Source organism: Elephas maximus, chromosome 20 (genome assembly GCF_024166365.1).
Source record: "Elephas maximus indicus isolate mEleMax1 chromosome 20, mEleMax1 primary haplotype, whole genome shotgun sequence".
NCBI classification, from domain to species: domain Eukaryota; kingdom Metazoa; phylum Chordata; class Mammalia; order Proboscidea; family Elephantidae; genus Elephas; species Elephas maximus.
Window position 1 is genome coordinate 75,346,666 of NC_064838.1, and position 6,010 is coordinate 75,352,675.

The window sequence follows — 6,010 nt, forward strand, 5'->3', positions numbered from 1 at the left end:
GGAATGGAAGGAATGATGAAGTAAAGGAGTTGAAAAGAAGATTTCAAACGAGGAGCAGGAGAAGAGAAAGTAAGTGTTATAATGACATGTTCAAAACCTGGAGATGGAAAACCAAAAGGGAAGAACATGCTCTGCATTTCTCAAGCTGAAAGAACTGAAGAAAAAATTCAGTTCTTGAGTTGCAATATTGAAGTATTCTACAGGAAAATATTAAAAGATGAAGAAAGTATCAAAAGAAGATGGGAGGAATATACAGAGTGACGATACCAAAAATAATTGGTCAACATTCAACAATTTCAGGAGGTAGCATGTGATCAGGAACCAATGGCACAAAGGGAAGAGGTCCAAGCTGCAGTGAAGGAGTTGGCGAAGAACAAGGCTCTAGGAATTGAGGAAATACCAGTTGAGATGTTTCAACAAATGGATGCAGCACTAGAAGTGCTCACTCATCTATGCCAAGAAATTTGGAAGAGAGCTACCTGGCCAGCCAACTGGAAGAGATTCATATTTATGCTTATTTTCAAGAAAAGTGATCCAATGGAACGCAGAAATTATCCAACAATATCGTTAATATCATGCACGAGTAAAATTTTGCTGAAGATCATTCAATAGCAGCTGCAGCAGTGTATTGACACGGAACTGCCAAAAATTCAAGCCATATTCAGAAGAGGACCTGGAACCAGGGATATCATAACTGATGTCAGATGAATCCTGGCTGAAAGCAGAGAATACCAGAAAGAGGTTTGCCTGTGTTTTATTGACTATGCGGGGACATTTGACTGTGCTGTGTGGACCATAACAAATTATAGATAACATTAAGAAGAATGGGAATTCCAGAACACATAATTGTGCTCATTAGGAACCTGGACATAGACCAAGAGGCAGTCGTTTGAACAGAACAAGGGAATCCTGTGTGGTTTAAAGTCAATAAAGGTATGTATCATGGTTGTATTCTTTCACCACACTTATTCAGTCTGTATGCTGATGAAATAATCCAAGAAGCTGGACTGTATAAAGAAACGTGGTATCAGGATTGGACAGAGACTCATTAACAACATGTGTAATACAGATGATACAACCTGCTTGCTGAAAGTCCACTTACTGATGAAGATCAAAGACCACAGCCTTCACTGTGGATTACACCTCAACATAAAGAAAGAAAACAAAAATCCTCACAATTTGACGGATAAGCAACAATGGGTGCAAGTATAAAAACAATTGTGAGGATGGTGCAGGACAGGACAGTTTTTTTTTCTTTCGTACAATAGGAGGATTATGAATGGGAACCAATTTAATGGTACCTAACAACAAACAAACAACATATACATAAAGCCAAGAAAAATCTCTTTTATCCATAATGGACAGGTTTCAACAGAGCTCCTATACTAAGATAGGAAGAAAGGTGATCTATTTCTGAAAAGCATTCAATTAAAACTCTATGGATTGCAACAGAACTTTGGCTGACTTGCTTGCTTTGTACACATCATTAAAAGGACCCATATCTAGAAGAGAATACCATGTCTGGTGAAGCAGAGTTAAAGCAAGTATGAGGGAGAGCCTCAGAGAGATGAGTTGACAAAACAGATGTAACAATGAACTTGAACATGCCAGCATTGGTGAGGATGATGTAAGACCAAGCAATATTGTGTTCTGTTGTACAAAGGTCTCCATGGGCAGAGTCTATTCAAGAGCATCCAGCTATCTATCTCTACTCTCTTCTCTCAGGTTGGCTGTTTATGGGTGATGCAATACATGGTAGTATCAATATTCTGAGATCATGACAACAATTTCACACTTCTGTTGCTCACAAATGCATATTGTGTCCTAGACAACCTTTATGGGATATCATGTCAATGAATCACGTAGTCTGTAAGCCTATGTGTAGTTGGAGGCATTGTGGAGAAATAATCCACAACCTATATTTAAAGTATTTATCATTTCAATCTATATCTGAAGAATTTATAATCTCCAATAATATTTATAATTAAGGTTACAGACAAAATTAAGATTGTTAATCATCTAACTTTAAAGTAGGAAGATTATCTTGTATTATCCAGGTGACCTCAGTGTAATCACAAATATCCTTAAAGGTAGAAGAGAGAGGCAGAAGAAAAAGAGGGATGTGTGGCAATGGAAGAATGGTCAAAGATATGCAATGTGGCTGACGTTGAAGATTTAGGAAGAGAGTCATGATCCAAGAAAGGTGGTGGTTTCCAGTTTCTGGGAAAATCCTAGCGTCACCAAAAGAAACATAACCATAATGACACTTTAATTTTAACCCAGTGAGACCTACGTCAGACTGTCAACCTTGAGAACTTAAGATAATAAATTTGGGGTGTTTTAAGCACTGTATTTGTGGTGATTTGTTACAGCAGCAGTAGAAAGGCAATACAACACCTTACAGCATATACTTTAAAAAGCCAGCTTCAGCTGTCCTTGGTATTCATCAAATTGCAAATCATTTGTGAGTGCCCTCATGGCAAAATTTTTTTCTATCTCCATACTTATTTTCTGTCCTCCTATGCTAACACCTTCAAGGTTAACTCCCGTAGGAAAGTGTTCCCCATTTCTCACCACACATATTAGCTAGGTACTGTAATTACCTCATATATATCATTTTTAAAAGAGTGAGAGTTGTATTTTACTGCTTTGACTTTCCTGAGATTTGCCTTTGGTTACTTGTTTGGAAGTAATAAGGGATATAGGAGAAAGTTCTGGAAGAGAACAATTATCATTGCACAACAACTGTTTCAGATGATGTAATCACATGGGATCGAGGCAGGGAAGATATTTCTTCCCTCACAAGGGGGAACCAACCCAGAGGATCCAGATAATTTTGGGGGTTATATACCTACCCTTCTGCAAAAACATTTCCCTGTTTTATCTCTGAGAGTCCCGTTCTTTCTCAGTGGTTTCAGCAAAGGGTATGTTGAGGCTGAACCTTCAGTCTTCTTTGCAGTTCTGCCACTTTTATTATAAAATTATGACCCTGATCTAAAGCACAATTTCTGCCTGCAAGAGACTTGGTGACAGTGGTAGCAGAGGTTTCATACTGAGTACATGTCCAGGAGACATAGGAGATGGAGAGTTTCTGAGTAGACACCTACATTGTATCCAATAAACACTCCCTTTTTGTCTTTTCCTTTTCTTGAAATAGAAGAAGACATCAGTAAAACTTTTCTAACTGGAAACTACTGCTGTGAAAAACTTTCAATAGCAGAATCAAGCTGTGGCTTCTCTAATCAACGATAAATGACTTGGAATAGATTTTACTTTGAAATTCACAGAATGTGAAAAAAATAAGTGATGTATATACGTCACTATAATTCCTCTCAGAATTTACCGATTTCCATGTCCACACAGAAAAATGGATGGTCTTTTTCTCAAGCTACAGAAACCGCAAAGCACTTGGTACAATAAAATCGATGCATATTTAATAACTTTAATAAAATTTAGTACAAAAACAGAAACGGAAGTCTCCAATAAACAAAAACATTCATGTCTAATTTTCTTCTATATAGATAAAAATACAAATAAGAAATGAAACTGAAATTGGGTCCTTAATGACCATGTCACTAGAGTCTGTGGTGTCAGTTTTCTCTACTCAGTTTATTCTCTTCTCTGATTTGTATTGAAAACTCACTGAAATTTCTATCTGTGGCTTATTTATTTCTTTTCCAATGCCCCTAATTCCTCCTCTGAATTATCATATTCAGATTTGAAAAGGGAAAATCTACGAGGATGGGATTTAAGAATATAGAGGCTAACTGTAATCACAATAAAAACAACAAACAAGCTCATTGTGGTTTTTTGGCTGTAATCTTTACATAAGTAGGTTTACCACACCCTTTTCTCCAGAGCACTGCTATACCACAAATCAACGTGAATAAGGACAGAGAAAACACCAGATCAAAATTACAAGTGGTTATACGCATCCAAAGGATACAAAGAGACCACTGTGAAAAATCTAAGGCTATGGGCCTTGCATACCTGTTTGTACCTGGGGGGTCTCTTCCTTGACATGAAGTTGAGTCAACACTAACCAGTGTATATGTTCAGATTGCCTATTTTCCTGAGGAAACTAGCACTCATTCCCCAAGATAGGATTCTATTAAATACAAAATAAGAAGATACTATTTTCTGTTGAATTCTTATAGGTCAATTCAAGCTATGAAAAAGGACTTGAAACTTCCATTCATCTTTGGTCATCTGAAATCAGTTTCTTGCTCCATAGCTTCCTCATGGCATTCTTCACCTCAGCATTTCTCAGTGTATAAATCAGAGGGTTAATCAAAGGTGTTCCAATTGTATAAAACACAGCTATCATCTTATCCATGGGGAAGGTGGTTGCTGGGCGTGTATATATAAATATACAAGGACCGAAGAACAAAATGACTACGATGATATGGGAAATGCAAGTGGAAAGGGCTTTTTTCCTCCCTTCGGCACTGTGGTTTCTCAGAGAATGCAAGATGATAACATAGGAGAACATCAGCATGACAAAACTCACTGTGCAAATAGCCCCACTATTGGACACCAGCAGTAGGTTGATCACATAGGTGTCTGCACAGGCAAGTTTCAGCAAGGGTTGCAAGTCTCATAAATAGTGATCAATCACATTGGGACCACAGAAAGGCAAACTCAACGTCAGAAAAATCTGAACTAAAGAATGCACACAGGCCCCTACACAGGCTATAGCTACCAACACACTGCAGACCCACCGGCTCATGATGTTCATGTAGTGCAGGGGTTTACAGATGGCCACATAGCGGTCAATGGCCATCAGGATAAGGATCAAGATCTCCAAGGAGCCAAAGAAATGGGCTGAAAAGACTTGGATAATGCACTCACTAAAGGAGATAGTGTTATTCTTCAGAAGGGCATCCACAATCATTCTAGGGGCTACGGAAGTGGAGAAGCAGGTGTCAGATAAGGATAAATAGAAAAGGAAGAAGTACATTGGGCTCCCAAGTGCCCGGCTGGTCTTGATGGTAACAATTATTAGGAAGTTACCCAACAACGTTCCTAAGTAGAAAAGCAAGAAAAAGACAAACACTATTTTCCTTTTAACAGGCTCTTGTGTCAACCCAAGCAGAATGAACTCAGTCACATTATTATTCAGCAGCATGGTTTCGTGAGTGAGAAGGTACAAGTGTGAAACGGTTAATCTGAAAACAATAAAAAATACAGGAATTAATGTATGGTGGTATGCAACAGTGTGAAACATTTTAAACAAATTACTTTCTGGTGCTATGTGATGTTATGTGATATTTTGAGCAAAAATAAATATTCCTCATCAGGGACATTCTAGCTGTTGTTTCTTTATGAGTCACTTCACCTCTTTGTCCCTCAGTTCTTAATGATCTCTTCATAGGGTCATTTTAAATCTCAAAAAAGCTTATGAAAGATACTTTTGTAAATCACTCATAAAATGCAACTTCTTGTTAACATGTGTCCACTGTCATTAATTTGATTTATTTGATAAATAAAAAATCAGGATATATGATGCCAAATATTATATACTTAATTTTTTTCACATTCAATAAACCTTGGGGCCCATGTTTTGCATGGTGGGTTTGTCAGGCAGGATTCAGGATACATTTGTCTCTTTTTGAATTTAATGTTGTAGATATAAACTCACATACTATTGCCTTCCACGTAAATGATGTTTCGTTTCTATATATATTTATGTATTATATATTAGCAATGCATACTTACATAAACATATATTACTGTTATGATCACTGTATGGACATCTATTTCTTCATCAGTAAAAGAGGAATTATAGTCTTCCTGAACTCTTCTACCCACTAAGAATTAATCTTTATCATTCAAGTGATTTACTTAATCAATTATTAATCAAAATTATCAATTAATATTTCCATCATTCACTTGCAACTTTTTATTTTTTATTGCTTATAATATTCAATCATTTGATAATGTTTCCAAATATACATAGCTTTTTAGCATTGCTGTTCTATCTGAAATAGAGTAAAAAGCACTCCACAGT

At 36.9% G+C, this 6,010-nt stretch overlaps 1 pseudogene; it reads right to left on the minus strand.

The window, feature by feature from the left end:
• Positions 1–4,195: 4,195 nt before the first annotated feature.
• LOC126063935 (olfactory receptor 4C16-like) lies at positions 4,196–5,128 on the minus strand (annotated as a pseudogene).
• Between the last annotated feature and the right edge of the window lie 882 nt (positions 5,129–6,010).